This window comes from Oncorhynchus kisutch, linkage group LG25, assembly GCF_002021735.2.
Source record: "Oncorhynchus kisutch isolate 150728-3 linkage group LG25, Okis_V2, whole genome shotgun sequence".
Lineage (NCBI taxonomy): Eukaryota > Metazoa > Chordata > Actinopteri > Salmoniformes > Salmonidae > Oncorhynchus > Oncorhynchus kisutch.
Window position 1 is genome coordinate 4,891,555 of NC_034198.2, and position 17,919 is coordinate 4,909,473.

The window sequence follows — 17,919 nt, forward strand, 5'->3', positions numbered from 1 at the left end:
CCCAGTGCCCACCCAGTCCAAATATAGTTTCCATGCCCACACATGCCCAGTCTCCTACGCCCCCCCCACCCCTTCCTGTAAGTGGGTAAAAGTGTCTGCTAAATTACCAAAAAGCAGACATTGAATATCCCTTAGAGCATGGTGAAGTTATTAATTACACTTTGAATGGTGTATCATTACACACAGTCACTACAAAGATACAGGCCTCCTTCCTAACTCAGTTGCCAGAGACGAAGGAAACCGCTCAGGGATTTCACCATGAGACCAACGTTGCTTTTAAAACAGTTATAGAGTTTAATGACTGTGATAGGAGAAAACTGAGGATGGACCAACAAAATGGTAGTTCTCCACAATACTAACCTAATTGACAGAGTGAAAAGAAGGAAGCCTGTACAGAAATAAAATATTCCAAAACATGCATCCTTTTTGCAACAAGGCACTAAAGTAATACTGCAAAAAATGTGTCAAAGCAATTCACTTTTTGTCCTGAATACAGTGTTATATTTGGGGTAAATCCAATACAACACATAACTGAGTACAACTCTCCATATTTTCAAGCATATAGTGCTGGCTGCATCATGTTATGGGTATACTTGTAGTCGTTATGGACTGGGGAGTTTTTCAGGATAAAAAAGAAACGTAACAAAACTAAGCACTTGTACAATTCTAAAGGAAAACCTGGTTATGTCTGCTTTACGCCAGACACTGGGAGATGAATTCACCTTTCAGCAGGACAATGATGTAAAACAGAAGGCCAAATCTACAGTGGAGTTACTTACCGAGAAGACATTGAATGTTTCTGAGTGGCCGAGTTACAGTTTTGACTTAAATCTGCTTGTATTGTACAATCCAGGTGTGCAAAGCTCTTAGAAACTTCCCTAAAAAGACTCACAGCTGTGATTATAACATGTATTAACTCAGGGGTATGAAATACTTGATATTTAATTTTCTATACATTTGCAGACATTTATAAAAATTGTTTTGACTTTTTCATTATGTAGCACTGTGTGTAGATGGGTGAGAGAAAAACATTTTAATCCATTTTGAATTCAAGCTGTAACACATCAAAATGTGGAATAAGTCAAGGGGTATGAATACTTTCTGAAGGCACTGTATACACAAACACACAGACAAATTACAGAGCTTGTTGAAAGTATGCTGGGAGCAGGCGCATATGGTAGAGCCCTGAAAGGCATTCATTTTAAGCCTACATCCTACTCAGGCCCGGCCCAGGTCTGTCCGAATAACTTTCTCCGTTAGTAAATCCATTAGCTGCTCCTCTCTGTGTGTCACTCGCTCCCTGCGCACAGCTTGCTCTGCATGAGCTCCGCTCATGGCGACTCTGAGTCTGTGAGTATCCTTAGCAACGGCTCCGCTTGGGCTGCTCTGCTTAATGAAGAGACATGAGAGCAGTTAGCTGCTACTTATCGTCACTCTAAACTACAACCAAATTCAAGGAACATGATTTTTTTCTGTCATATTTGATGAGGTTGAAGCACTTCTGACACCATGTTATGATCTTATATGACTGCACTGAGCGGCAGATCACGAGCCAATGTCTCAGCTTCAAAATGTTAGTTGCCAATTTAGCGATACCCAAGCCCTGCCCATATCCTAGTTATTGATGGAAAAAAAGGCACTGCCCGGCACTAACCCAATGTATAATGTCGGGGCCCGTTGGGCTCAGGTCGGGTAGCAAAGCTCCAGGGCGTGGCAGCTAAGGAGTCAAGCAGATTGCAGGGTGCCTTAGCCATGCATAAGCTAGGTTGATGGAGGGAGGGGAGAGAGGGTGTTTACAGACATATTCAATCTCTCCCTATCCCAGTCTGCTGTCCCCACTTGCTTCAAGATGTCCACCATTGTTCCTGTACCCAAGAAAGCAAAGGTAACTGAACTAAATGACTATCACCCCATAGTGCTCCCTTCTGTCATCATGAAGTGCTTTGAGAGGCTAGTTAAGGATCACATCACCTCTACCTTACCTGACACCCTAGACCCACTTCAATTTGCTTACCACTCCCAATAGATCCACAGACGATGCAATCGCCATCACACTGCACACTGCCCTAACCCATCTGGACAAAAGGAATACCTATGTAAGAATGCTGTTCATTGACTATAGCTCATCATTCAACACCATAGTACCCTCCAAGCTCATCATTAAGCTCGGGTTCCTGGGTCTGAACCCCGCCCTGCGCAACTGGGTCCTGGACTTCATGATGCCCCCCCCCCCCCCCCCCCAGATGGTGAAGGTTGGAAACAACACCTCCACTTCGCTGATCCTCAACACATGGGAACCATAAGGGTGCGTGCTCAGCCTCCTCCTGTACTCCCTGTTTACCCACGACTGCATGGACATGCACGCCTCCAACACAATCATCAAGTTTGCAGGAAACACAACAGTAGTCGCCCTGATTACCAACAATTACGAGACAGCCTACAGAGAGGAAAATCACCTCTCACTCAATGTCGACAAAACAAAGGAGCTGATCGTGGACTTCAGGAAACAGCAGAGGGAGCATGCTCCTATCCACATCGACGGAACCGCATTGGAGTAAGTGGAAAGCTCAAGTTCCTCGGCGTACACATCACTGATGATCTGAAATGGTTCACCCACACATACAGTGTGGTGAAGAAGGCGCAACAGTGCCTCTTCAATCTCAGGAGGCTGAAGAAATGTGACTTAGCACCTAAAACCCTCACAAACTTTTACAGATGCACAATTGAGGGCATCCTGTCGGGCTGTATCACCAACTGCACCGCCCGCAACCGCAGGTCTCTCCAGAGGGTGGTGCGGTCTGCCCAACGCATCATCAGGGGCAAACTACCTGCCCTCCATGACACCTACAGCACCCGATGTCACAGGAAGATCATCAAGGACAACAACCTCCTGAGCCACTGCCTATTCACCCCGCTATAATCCAGAAGGTGAGGTCAGTACAGGGGCATCACAGCTTCTATCTCAAGGCCATCAGACTGTTAAACAGCTTCTATCTAGAGGCCATCACTAATAGCCATCACTAGCCAGCTTCCATCCGGTTATGTAACCCTGCACCTTAGAGGCTGCTGCCCAATATACAGTGAGCACCATCATTTATTGGACAGTGACCATTTTTTGTTATTTTGGTTCTGTACTCTAGCACTTTGAGTTTGAAAGGATACAATGACAATGAGGGTGATGTGCAGACTGTCAGCTTTAACTTGAGGGTATTTTCATACACATACATATCAGATGAACCGTTTGGAAATTATAGAAGCTTTGGTACATAGTCGGGCATAAAAAAACATTGGACAGTTTAACATAATGTAGAATAAAGTAATCATTGTTAATATTTGGTCGCATATCCTTTGCATGCAATGACCGCTTGAAGTCTGCGATGCATCGACATCACCAGACGCTGGGTATCTTCCCTGGTGATGCTCTGCCAGGCCTGTACTGCAGCCATCTTCAGTTCCTGTTTGTTTCGAGGACTTATTGCCTTCAGTCTTCTTTTCAGCATGTTAAATGCATGTTCAATTGGATTCAGATCCGGTGATTGACTCGTCCAGTCAAGGATTTTCCACTTTTTGTCCATCAAAAACCCCTTATTTGCTCTAGCAGTATGTTTAGGATCATTGTCTTGTTGCATGATGAAGTGCCATCTAATGAGTTTGGAGGCATTTGGTTTTATCTGAGAAAATAAAATATTTCTGTAGACTAGGGAAGTCTCTAAGAGCTTTGAGCACCTGGATTGTACAATACAAGCAGATTTAAGTGAAAACTGTAACTCGGCTACTCAGAAACAGTCAATGTCTTCTCGGTAAGTATCTCCAGTGTAGATTTGGCCTTCTGTTTTACATCATTGTCCCTGAAGCGATTTCCTAACTACAGACGCTGGGAGATCGGAAGCAAGTACAGGGTGAGGATTTAATAATAGACATGAAACTAAACAAGAACAGTGTGTGGAAAAAGTGAAACAAAACGACATCAATGCAGACACAGGAATAAAACTGAGGAAGTGACAGACATAGGGGAGGCAATCATTGATGTGATGGAGTCCAAGTGAGTCCGACGAAGCGCTGGTGCGCGTAACGATGGTGACAGGTGTGTGTAAGGATGAGCAGCCTGGCGACCTCGAGCGCAAGAGAGGGGGAGCGGACGTGACACTCCCTCTCTCCTTTCTCTCTTTTTTTCAAAGCATTTCTTGTGCAGGGGCAAAATCAAATGATATTGTTTTCTTAGCCTATTATGAAAATGGATGAAAGTGCAATCAGGCATTCCAAACTGAATAATAAGGGTGGGTTCATAAATGTACAATAGTAGCATTAGATTCTACAACAGAGACCAGGGTTTGTAGCGTTCACATAAAAACACAATGTTCCTGCTAGGTCTTTGTTATTTGGTATTTAAACGTCTTTGACTTGAGGTGTCCTCTTGCCCCACTCACTCACTCACTCACTCACCCACACACACATACATATGTTCTCTGTCCCACTGAGCCGAGGGCACATCGACACTGAGGATACAAAACATTAGGAACACCTTCCTAATATTGATTTGTGACCACTTTTTCCCTCAGAACAGCCTCAATCTGTCAGGGCATGGACTCTTCAAGGTGTAGAAAGCGTTCCACAGGGATGCTGGCCCATGTTGACGCCCATGCATCCCACAGTTGTGTCAAATTGGTTGGATGTCTTTTGGGTGGTAGACCATTATTAAAACACATTGGAAACTGTTGAGTGTGAAAAACCCAGCAGTGTTACAGTTCTTGACACACTCAAACCAGTGTGCATAGCACCTAATACTATATCCAGTTCAAAGGCCTTACTTCTTTTGTCTTCACCCTCTGAATGGCACACATACACAACCCATGTCTCAATTGTCTCAAGGCTTCACAAGTATTCTTTAAACTGTCTCCTCCTCTTCATGTACACTGATTGAAGAGGATTTAACAGGTGACATCAATAACGGATTATAACTTTCACCGGGATTCACCTTGTCAGTCTATGTCATGGAAAGAGCAGATGTTCCTAATGTTTTGTACACTCAGTGTATACCAGAGCTGCTATGACATCATGCTCGCAGCGCAGGCCTACAATCATCATCTCTCAGCCCAGCCAACCAATTAAGACAAGAGCCGAGGTGTGGTGGAGAGAAACACTGACACTGGGCCACACAAAAAGAGGGACGGATGACAACATCATTAGTCAACACAATCTCAGAGAGAAGAGGAGTGAGAACACTGGGGGTAGCATTTATACATTGCCAAACAGTCCTTTACATGTCTCTGAAATATATTTTTAATAGGGTTACTTAAAGTAAAGCCCAGTTTCCACTGTCACTTAAAATTAGGGCCAAAATAGGGCCAAATTCGAGCTGGGGCAAGGGAAACACAGGCCAGCGGAGCCCAGTTTCACAACTGGTGCCAGCTCAATTCAAATTTGGGATGGTGACACCGTTACTGTGCAACCACCAAGCTGATCACTGCTGGATGCTGACACAACATTTAGCTAGCTCGTCTGGGCTTGTTGCTGTTAGCTAGCACATGGACAAGCAGTACTGCAGTAGTCAGTCATGACACGAATTACCACCATAGCTGGATCATTCCTTTATTTAGCATTCAGCCCACGAATGCTAGTTACCCAAAGTTAGCTAGCAAATCAGAGTTGAAACAAGCTAACTAGCTAGTTAGCTAATGTGTGCTAGCAGGAATTTTAGCTGGCCAGGTTGTAGTGAAAGCTAGCTACATCATATCTCACCTGTCATCTGGTTTGCTTGGTTAGCTAGCTAGCTAATAGCCAATACGATGGCAAGCAAGGTAGGAATTAAGCTAGCTAACCTTTTATGCTAGCAATTACGCTAACCATTTAGCTAGCTAGCTAGCTAACGTGAGTCTGGCTGGCACTGGCAGGAGTATGGGGTCATTTTAGTAACAACATGGTGATGGTTAATGAAATTATTCAACATCTTGCTAGCTAGCAACATTAGCAAAGGCAGCTGCAGTCACATATTGGCTACCTAGCAACATGACATCCTTTCTCATTTCTGGAGCAGGTGGAAATGCAATTTGAACTACCCCACCAAGGCCAACCCAACCTGTCTTGGATCCATTGCAGTTTCATCAACCAACACATATTGGCCAGGAGCCAGCCTCTACTTTCTTAATGTCTGTCACTGGCACACAGGTGTTATGTCTACCCCCACCAGGCAGTTTCCACCGTACAGCTGTGATACCAAGACTTACACACACACAGACCCTCTGACACACACGTACTCTGACAGAAACACAGACACACACTCGCATCACACCTAAAAATAACCCTGCCTGCGCTTCCACAGGTTCCTCTCCTCCTATCATTACTTTACAGGGGGAAATGCTGGTATCCAAGACAACCGCGAAGACCTCTTTTGTTTTTTTCTCCATCGCTTTGCCATGGCAACAAGGAAAAATGTGATAAATAATTAATAAGGGGAAAGGGAATTGCAATTGTACTCAATTTGGGAATAATTTAAAATAAAATGGTGTAGTTTAATGTATCTCTGCTACTGTATTGGAGTTTTTATATTAAAACAATACTGAGAATGTGAACAGCGCCATTGAAATCCAGAGTGTTGCCTCAAACGAATCACAGAGGAATCGATCACAGGTTGATGGGAGATGCACAAACTGGATCGCAAGGTTTGGCTTAAACAGCAGTTTAAAAGGCCAACTCAGAGGTCTATGATGAAAGCTCTCAATCAATGGGTGAGAAATGACTGTGTGAATGTGCTCTCTCACCCGAAAGACTGATTAACTTCATTTCAGAACCTGGGTCGATGTATGTCTCACTCCATTGACCAAAGTGCTTGAATGAACTTCAGGGGTTTGAGTCTGATTGTCTAGAGTTTATATAGTTTATATTCAGGTCCACTGGTGCAATATTTGAGTGGCAAGAGTATGGTGCATTTGGTCTAGGGCCGGGTCTGTATTCATTAAGTGTCTTAGAGTAAAAGTGAAATCTACGATCAGTTTTGCCTTTTAGAACCTTATGAATATGACTTCATGGACAGGAGGGACCTGATCCTAGGTCAGCATTCCTACTCTAAGACAGGGCCTGATTTCTCTAAGAAGAACTAAATGTAGAGAATCCCAGAACATTTATAAGGAGCTTTTAAATAACATATTAAATGTTTTACTAACTGTAAACACACTCAAAATAATGAATTATTATAACTCTACCTTCTGTGTCACACAACTGGAAAATAACATTTTAGCCACACACACACACACACACATACACACACATCAGCCTTAGCACTGTACCGCGCAGGGGGAATGTTCTAAAGCGGTTCCACTGCCGGTAATTCATTCAAGGTCCCTGTTCCCCTTGCCATATTTGTATTTCAGAGGGAAAGGAATTACTGATTGAATAAGACTAAATAATGACAGGCCGTTGTTCAATGTCATTGACATCGCTCTTGACTGAGGATGCAATGGGAGTTTCTGACCAAATGTTACAGATGGAACAGTACAGTGCGATACAGTATGATATATTAGGGTGAAGTGCGAAGGGGTGTCTCTGTATACCGTCGCTGGTTAATCTCCATGCCAACTCATGGTGCTAACAATGGAGGCCCTACCTCTGCGCTTTCTCTGCTGACAGCTGATTGCAATTCCACAGTAATTACCCAGCCAGAGGAGAAATCAAAGTTAAGAATATGGAGCTACGGAGCCACATAAGAAGAAAATATTGTTAATATTTATGAAGGTACAATCAGGCTTGGTATTTAAGGAAGAACTTGCCGATAACATAATCTTTCATGGACATACTAACATAAATGGTATAAATAATGTGAGATTTCCGTTCTGGGTTAACCGAGATTACCAATAACCAGATCTAGGATCGGATTACACTACCCCCATGATAACCTTATCATTTTGAGATTTGAGGCTGTCCTTGTCATGGCCGTCATTAAAGGAAGACCAAGGTACCCCCTCCCAAAGGTGCGGTCTCCGGCCGCAAAACCTGAACTTATAGGGGAGGGTCCAGGTGGGCATCTATCAGCGGTGGCGGATTGGTGCGGGACGTAGACCCCGCTCCACCTCTGGCTTACCCCACTTTGGTGGCGCCTCTGGTGCGGGGACCACTATGCGGACCCCAGACTCGGGACCTTCGTTGCGGGCCCCCGGACTGGGGACCCTCGTTGCGCGCCCCGGACTGGGGACCGTTGCTGGGGGCTCCGGACTGGAGTCCGTCACTGGAGGCTCCGGACTAGAGGCCGTCGTTGGAGGCTTCATGCCACTGGAGGCTTCGTGCCATGGATCATCACTGGAGGCTTTGTGCCATGGATCATCACTGGAGGCTTCTTGCCATGGATCATCACTGGAGTGAGGAGACGTATGGTCAGCTTGGTGTGTGGAGTTGCCACAGGGCTCACCCGGTTGGGGAGACACACAGGAGTCCTGGTTCTGGGAGCAGGCACAGGACTCACCAGGCTGGGGAGACTTACTGAAGGCTCGATTCTTGGCCGGAGGCACCGGATACACTGGGCCGTGGAGGCGCACTGGAGGTCTCGAGCGTAGAGCCTGTACAACCCGTCCAGGCTGGATGGTTATCTTTTGCTCTGCAAATGCGGGGCGCTGGCACAGGACACACTGGGCTGTGCACACTGTAAATTTCGGTGTTCCTCAAGGTTCCATTTTTAGGACCACTATTGTTTTCACTATTTATTTTACCTCTTGGGGATGGCATTCTGACAATCAATCTTAATGGTTGTACTGTCATCTCAAATAAAACTGGGAAAGACCTCGGCGTTACTCTGGACCCTGATCTCTCTTTTGAAGAACATATCAAGACTGTTTCAAGGACAGCTTTTTTCCATCTACGTAACATTGCAAAAATCTGAAACTTTCTGTCCAAAAATGATGCAGAAAAATTAATCCATGCTTTTGTCACTTCTAGGTTAGACTACTGCAATGCTCTACTTTCCGGCTACCCGGATAAAGCACTAAATAAACTTCAGTTAGTGCTAAATACGGCTGCTAGAATCCTGAATAGAACCAAATAATTTTATCATATTACTCCAGTGCTAGCCTCCCTACACTGGCTTCCTGTCAAGGAAAGGGCTGATTTTAAGGTTTTACTGCTAACCTACAAAGCATTACATGGGCTTGCTCCTACCTATCTCTCTGATTTGGTCCTGCCGTACATACCTACACGTACGCTACGGTCCCAAGACGCAGGCCTCCTAATTGTCCCTAGAATTTCTAAGCAAACAGCTGGAGGCAGGGCTTTCTCCTGTAGAGCTCTATTTTTATGGAATGGTCTGCCTACCCATGTGAGAGACGAAAACTCGGTCTCAACCTTTAAGTCTTTACTGAAGACTCATCTCTTCAGTGGGTCATATGATTGAGTGTAGTCTGGCCCAGGAGTGTGAAGGTGAACGGAAAGGCTCTGGAGCAACGAACCGCCCTTGCTGTCTCTGCCTGGCCGGTTCCCCTCTTTCCACTGGGATTCTCTGCCTCTAACCCTATTACAGGGGCTGAGTCACTGGCTTACTAGGGCTCTTTCATACCGTCCCTAGGAGGGGTGCGTCACTTGAGTGGGTTGAGTCACTGATGTGATCTTCCTGTCTGGGTTGGGCCCCCCCCCTTGGGTTGTGCTGTGGCGGAGATCGTAAGTTGGTGGTTGAAGATATCCCTCTAGTGTTGTGGGGCCTGTGCTTTGGCAAAGTGGGTGGGGTTATATCCTTCCTGTTTGGCCCTGTCCGGGGGTGTCATCGGATGGGGCCACAGTGTCTCCTGACGCCTCCTGTCTCAGCCTCCAGTATTTATGCTCCAGTAGTTTATGTGTCGGGGGCTAGGGTCCGTTTGTTATATCTGGAGTACTTCTCCTGTCCTATCCAGTGTCCTCTGTGAATTTAAGTATGCTCTCTCTAATTCTCTCTTTCTTTCTCTCTTTCTTTCTCTCTCTCGGAGGACCTGAGCCCTAGGACCATGCCGCAGGACTACCTGACATGATGACTCCTTGCTGTCCCCAGTCCACCTGGCCGTGCTGCTGCTCCAGTCCAATTTGAACATCTTAGCCATGTTCTGTTATAATCTCCACCCAGCACAGCCAGAAGAGGACTGGCCACCCCACATAGCCTGGTTCCTCTCTAGGTTTCTTCCTAGGTTTTGACCTTTCTAGGGAGTTTTTCCTAGCCACCGTGCTTCTACACCTGCATTGCTTGCTGTTTGGGGTTTTAGGCTGAGTTTCTGTACAGCACTATGAGATATCAGCTGATGTACGAAGGGCTATATAAATCACTTTGATTTGATTTGATTTGCAGACGCACCGGAGACAGTGCGCAGAGCCGACGCATATCCTGGGCCGAAGAGAAGCACTGGAGACCAGGCGGGCTGAGCCGGCACCATCCGTCCTGGCTGGATGCCCTAGCCCAGCAGATGCGGGGAGCTGGGATGTAGCGCACCGGGCTGTGAACGCGCACTGGAGACACTGTGCGCTCCACCAAATAACACGGTGCCTGACCAGTACCACGCTTCTCCAAACGGTAAGCACGAGGAGTTGGCTCAGGTCTCCAACCTGACTCAGCCAATCTCCTCGTGTGCCGCCCCAAACATTTTTTGGAGGCTGCTTCTCAGGCTTCCATGTTAGCCGTGTTCCCTCGTAACGCTGGGTCCCCTTTCTAGCTTCCCCCGCCTTCCTAGCTGCTTCCACCTGTTCCCATGGGAGGCCGTCCCTTCCGGCCAGGATCTCCTCCCATGTCCAGGATCCTTTGCCGTCCAGGATGTCCTCCCATGTCCAGTCCTCCTGAACACGCTGCACCTCCTTACCACGCTGCTTGGTCCATTTGTGGTGGGAAGTTCTGTCACGGCCGTCGTTAAAGGAAGACCAAGGTGCAGCTTGGTGAGCGTACATTTTCTTTTATTTAGTCAAATTTCGCCAACAAAACAAGCAATAACAAACATGACCGTGAAGCTTACAAGGGCTATAGTGCCCCTAACAAAGATAACTTCCCACAATCACAACAGGGAAAAAGGCTGCCAGAGTATGATTCCCAATCAGAGACAACGATAGACAGCTGTCCCTGATTGAGAACCATACCCAGCCAAACATAGAAATACACAAACATAGAAAACAGAAAATAGAATGCCCACCCAAATCACACCCTGACCAAGCCAAATAGAGACATAAAAAGGCTCTCTAAGGACAGGGCGTGACAGCCCTAGGCAGATATATGCCCTTCCTTCCTCTTAGAGATGTTTCCTTACTTCCTCTTTCCTTCCTTCCTTCATCAAATAAAATACTATTTTATTCGTCACATGAGCCGAATACACTGTGAAATTTTTCAACCGCTCCACAAATTTCTTGTTAACAAACTGTAGTTTTGGCAAGTCGGTTAGGACATCTACTTTGTGCATGACACAAGTCATTTTTCCAACAACTGTTTACAGACAGATTATTTCACTTATAATTCACTGTATCACAATTCCAGTGGGGCAATGCTACCAAATACTAACTGTGTGTTTGTAAACTTCTGACCCACTGGGAATGTGATGAAAGAAATAAAAGCTGAAATAAATCATGATCTCTACTATTATTCTGACATTTTATATTCTTAAAATAAAGTGGTGATTCTAACTGACCTAAGACAAGGAATTTTACTAGGATTAAATGTCAGGAATTGTGAAAATTTGTTTTGTTTATTTGTATTTGGCTAAGGAGTATGTAAACTTCCGACTTCAACTGTGGATAAATAAAAAAACAAAGGGGGTGTCAATGTAAATGTCCAGGTGGCCATTTGATTAATTGCTCAGCAGTCTTATGGCTTGGCAGTAGAAGCTGTTAAGGAGCCTTTTGGTCATAGACTTGGCGCTCCGGTACCGTTTGCCGTGAGGTAGCAGAGAGAACAGTCTATGTATGACTTGGATGACTGGAGTCACCGTTTAGCAAATTGACACTCTCCTACATATGGCGACCATTTATCAGTTTTCAGGTTATGGAGGAGAGGAGGACGTAGGAGTCGAGGAGAGGACAGACTTTTTCCCAATTGAGAATCTCCCCAAATCGGCTAATAATAATGGCTGGAATGGAGTGAATGGAATGGTATAAAACACATGGAAACCATGCATTTGATGTACTTGATAGCAATCCATTGATTCCGTTGCTGCCATTGTTATGAGCCTGCCCTCCCCAATTAAGGTGTCACCAGTCACCTGTGTCGAGCTCACCACTGATTCTGCAGCATTACACATCTGTCAAACCTGCCAAAAATCCTGTTGCAGCTGCCAGTTCTCAAATGGAGACTAATGAATGACCAAGTGTTCCCATCATTGATGGTCCCATCCACCAGGTATCATACGGACAGGTACAGCCCATCACCTAAAGTGCACCATTCCCTCTAAATTCTGTCTGTCTACTACAGAATGATGATCATTCCCAGTTATGATATCATTTTAATTTTCATAGGATAACATTAATATTGTAGCAAAAGGTGGGGCAGAGAAGCAAACCCAGGGTGCTGGCATGGAAGCCAAGCACCCTATATATCTCTCACGATCGTCGTAGTGAGGAGACCAGCGTGGTGTGAATACATTATTTTAATGTAGATGAAAGAACACGACAAACACTAAACAAATCAACAAAATAATAAGACGAACATGACCGCTATCAATACTGTGTGCAAACATGCAACATCTGGCTCCTGGCTGACTGGCGTCTCCTGGCTGACTGGCGGCTCTGGCGGCTCCTGGCTGACTGACGGCTCTGGCGGCTCCTAGCTGAAAGGCGGCTCTGGCGGCTTCTGGCTGACTGGCGGCTCAGGACAGACGTGAGACTCTGGTGGCTCAGGACAGGCGGGAGACTCTGGTCGGCTCAGGACAGACGGGAGACTCTGGCGGCTCAGGACAGATGGGAGACTCTGGTGGCTCAGGACAGACGAGGCGCACTGTAGGCCTGGTACTGGGCCGAGGACACGCACCTCAGGGCAAGTGCGGGGAGCAGGAACAGGGCGTACTGGACTGCCGAGGTGCACTATAGACCTGGTGCGTGGTGCCGGCACTGGAGGTACCGGGCTGGGGACACTTTACCTCAGGGCGAGTGCGAGGAGCAGGAACAGGGAGTACTGGGCTCTGGAGATGCACAGGAAGCCTGGTGCGGGGGGCTGCCACCGGACGGCTGCTGCGTGGAGATGGCATCGGATAGACCGGATCGGGAGGGTGCACTGGGTGCACTGGAGCGTGGTGTGAATACATTCTTGTAGATGAAAGAACACGACGAACACTAAACAAATGAACAAAATAATAAGACGAGCGTGACCGCTATCAATACTGTGTGCAAACATGCAACATCACATAGACAATAACCCACGAATCACAATACAAAACAGGCTACCTAAATATGGTTCCCAATCAGAGACGACAAACACCTGCCACTAATTGAGAACCATATCAGGCCAAAACACATAGAAACAGACAAACTAGACATGCAACATAGAATGCCCACTCATATCACACCCTGACCAAACAAAACATAAAAACAAACAACACAAATAATGGTCAGAGTGTGAACAGCATCACATCAATAGGGTTAACCTACTTGGTGGGAATTGCAACATGGCTCAGATAGCAAGGATCACTACACCGCCCTTCCGAAACGGAAAAGCACGTCCTCATGCTTCAACCTACCATTGACTCCCTCCCACATCCGGCTGTGCGGTCCGATGGCTAGAGATACCATATTTCAAGACAAACAACATATATGTGCTCTACCATTAGCAACTGCAATTTCAGCTCTAGGGTAAATTAGTGAAGTAATTCAAATCACCGTTGAAGTATACCTATAATAAAAATTACGGACCTCTACATGCTTTGTAAGTAGGAAAACCTGAAAAATCAGCAGTGTATCAAATACTTGTTCTACCCACTGTATATACAGCAACACCTCCCCCGTAAGCATTTCTGTCTCTTCTATAGATGTTATATCCTTGTATTTCTACTGATGTATCATCAAATGAATTATCTAAGTGAGTCTCAGAAATGGCTAATATATGAATGTATCTGATGTTAGCAAGTTATTGATTTCATGAACCTTGTTTCTAAGGCCTCATATAATAATATAGGCTATTTTCAGCCCTTTCCTGGGTAGTTTATCAGAGAGACACATGGACTACTAACAGCTTACTACACAAAATACACTTAGTATTACTTTCTTAGCTACAGTATACATATCTCTCTGGCATATTACTTTTTTTTTACAATAGCATACAATACATTTTCGGACTCACAGTTGTGCTGTGCTCACTTGAACAGGAAGGTGGCGCAACGGTCCTTCTTGTGGGATAATTTTGTCATGAAACTTTGTCATCAAAGTCTGGCATTCTCTGGATTTATGGTGCTTTCACAGCTCATTTTTGTTCAGTTCCCAGTAGTCTTGAACTCGCTTAAGTCTGAGATTTCCCAGTTCCGAGTTTCCATTGACAGTCGGGCCAATTTATTCAACCTTCTCTTGCCCATGGTGTTGCATGTGAATTTGTATCCTTTTAAGCTTGGAAAGAGACCCCTAAACTTAGACATGGACCACACACCCTCTCCACCAAATAGCAGGGCAAGCAAAATAGTGATTACTTTGCAATGCTTACAGTTAGCCACTGATTCCTTCCAAACCACTCATTGTTGAATTTGCCATTTCCAACTTGTTATGTAATGTTTATGTCCAACGGCTGATGAGCACCGATATGTTTTATCTATAATTTCTCTTCATTTGACAAGGACTGAAACAGATTTGCCAGTTGATTGTCGATGTGATTCATGAGAATGACTGCTTGTCTAGCTTGCTAGCTAACATTTTGAACGTATGATGTTGACATAATTAGTCCAATCAAAGCTACAGTAGATATAACGTGATTTGACATAATTTTATCTGTGGCCAATGACCTTGAGCCTTCTTGGACGGGCCCTTTTAATGTAAATCTATGGCACCAACCAAGGGAGCTTGAACTTTCTAGGTCTCCCTGTAGATTTTGCGGTGAAGTAGTGTCCCCATGAGTGACAGGACACTGAGCAAATCAAAGCGCAACTAGATAAGATTACCAACCCTTACACTCTGTATTTAGCGCTGGCTGCCCCTCCACTACAGAAAGCACTGAGCTAGGCTTAAACGCTTGCATTTTGTACCTGCCTTACTCAAGATAGCGAAAAAGAGACCATGTTTGTATGCATCTTTATTAACTCAATAAATGTTTTATTTAATTGTTTGCAAACGGATACATGACACTTATTAACCCCAAAAGAACATGCAAAACAGGTTGGGTTCAAGCAGGTGGGGCTCTCCCTGAATGACAGGTCTGTCATGCCTGCTCCCGCTCTCCCTCCCTGGTGCTCAAAAGGTGCCAGGCTCCCCAGCATTACACACTCCTGCCACCATCATTACGCACACCTGTCTTCCCCCGTCACATGTATCAGCGATTATTAGACTCACCTGGACTCAATCCTCTGTGTCATTACCTCCCCTATATCTGTCTGTTCCCAAGCTCTGTTCCCTCCAGGATTAATGTTAGTTTGTCTCTGCATACCCGGTTCTGACGCTGTCTCTGTCCTGTTTGCTGTCTGTTCCCTCCAGGATTCATGTTTATTTGTCTCTGCATACCCGGTTCTGATGCTGTCTCTGTCCTGTTTTATGCCTGTTCCCTGTCAGGATTAATGTTTGTCTTTACATACCCGGTTCTGACGCTATCTCTGTCCTGTTTGCTGTCTGTTCCCTCCAGGATTAATGTTAGTTTGTCTTTGCATACCCAGTTCTGATGCTGTCTCTGTCCTGTTTGATGTCTGTTCCCTGTCAGGATTAATGTTCGTTTGTCTTTACATACCCAGTTCTGATGCTGTCTCTGTCCTGTTTGATGTCTGTTCCCTATTAAATGTTCTACTCCTCGTACCTGCTTCTCTTCTGCAGCGTCGGTCCTTACAGGGTCGCCACTGGTAAAACGACATGTAGCCTATTTTAAATGATGAGCGCTTCATACATTCACCTTCATGTTTTTTTTGTTTTTTTTATCATTCAAATCATATTGTTGAGTTTCAATACTTCAAAAGCAATTCTTCAAAAGCATTCAAGGAGACCAGGAGACCAGGGTCAGTTCCAAGAATTGATCCTCAGGGACGAGTACTTGAAGGGGGAGCATTAGGGTGGGCATACCCTACCCCAGGCTGGCATTCATTGTTTATGGGGTTGTGATGGTAATAGAAGAGGGGAGGCTGCACATAGGTTTGTGGGGATATAACTATTGGGGAGAGCCCCATTTTCTCTCTGGGGAGATACCTCCAACCATGTTTATAACTAACCCAAGATAGACCACAGCCTGTATTGAGATCAAATGTTTTTGAAATTAGCAGAATGTTGGCCCAAATTCATCTCATTCCATCTTCTCCCACCGCCGGCCACTGGGCTTCCTCTCACCACCATATTTGGTAATGAGTGGAAACGCACAACCGGATGCTTCACATTTATACATCCCGTGAAATATCTGTGATACCCCCGCTGTACTGCTAGCTAGTTCAGACTAGGTTTGCTGTTTTGTGCAGCGATATCCCCGTACCTAATGTAGTCTGACATTGTCTGTTGACATGAACCGTATTTCCCTCTCTGTCAGTGTGTTATTTAATCTGACGCTAGTAAAATTGTAAAATCGGGAAACCCCTAAACGCCTCAATATATTCCGAATAAAACTGGGTGGCGACGTGGGCATGCGCCAGGTTACAGGTGCTACAATGCATATGATGTCCCACTGTCCTTATAGCTACATAAGGTCTGGAATTCTGCTATTGTAAAACAGCCATTTTCTCCCAGTCCCAATTACATTTAAAATTGGATGATTGATCATTCATCATTAACTCATAGGTTATTGTTCATACTTGTAAAGTCAGGGAATGTTATAATTCACTAGCGCAAAATATGGGAGTCTACACACGGTTTACTATCCCCTCACACAACTCGAGTCCCGTAAGTGGGATAAGAAAATAAAATCAGAAATAGTTTGTGTTTTTGCTTAAATGCTTTTCTCTCAGGCCAGTCCTCACGAACTGTGGGCTTTGTATGCACTACGCACATATGTAGGCTCCTGCGTAATAACCATAGCCATCGATTGTGGACGTAATCTAGAGGTAAAGTGCTGGCTAATGGTTTGCACTGTCATCCTTCGTGAGATTGTGATGCCACCACTATCATGAATTCACACTGTCTAGTCAATTCATTTGTCATTTGGATTCCAGCATAAAACAAGCCACCTGGTGCCAGGCGCACATCACCGCAGAATCCCAATCGATTTTAAATAGCCGGTTTACGAAGAGGAACATATGATGACAAAAATGTATAATATTCTAGTCTATATCAACAACCTCATTCATTCTATTTAACAAATGACTAGTTTATGAGCTCATACCTGTTAGGTTACCTTGCTTCAGTTAGTTCCAGTGTCCAATTCGAGCTGAAAGCTAGACGGAGCGGCTGAAATGTAAAATCCCTGAGCACGGTTGCTGGAGATAAAGGGGGAAATGGGCTGTGTGACAGTGTAGACCCCACTGAACTGCGATTTGAATGCCTATTGTCGAGTAGGTTGCTCGCGATGGGAATTTCACAAATGATCAGACAGTATAGCCTACCATAAAAAATGAAAGAGTAAACTAATACTGTGTCCAAAAGTTTCAGAATTATGAGTTTCATCTTCACCCCAGGAAACGGTATTAAAATACTTATACTTCAATAAATCCCGACAATTTTTTATAATATTGCGAGGAATTATGGTCAACGTAGGCTATGCATGTCCTGCAGCATGGTCAGTAGACTGTTGTCTAATGCCTAAATTGTCACATAACTCAAATGGCAAATAAGGCAGAGATAGAAAATTGTTAGAGTAACTGAATTCTCTTGTAATATACTGTCACCTATTGGTATGAATATGTA

General features: G+C 45.0%; 1 protein-coding gene across 1 annotated transcript in view; it reads right to left on the reverse strand.

Annotated features, from left to right (window-relative positions):
* Positions 1-17,808, reverse strand: part of LOC109875699 (MAGUK p55 subfamily member 2-like) — a 95,318-nt gene extending 77,510 nt beyond the window's left edge. Inside the window, exon 1 of the mRNA XM_020468120.2 lies at positions 17,399-17,808. The gene's annotated coding sequence lies outside the window, so the exon portion shown is untranslated. The remainder of the gene's footprint in view (positions 1-17,398) is intronic.
* Positions 17,809-17,919: the final 111 nt, after the last annotated feature.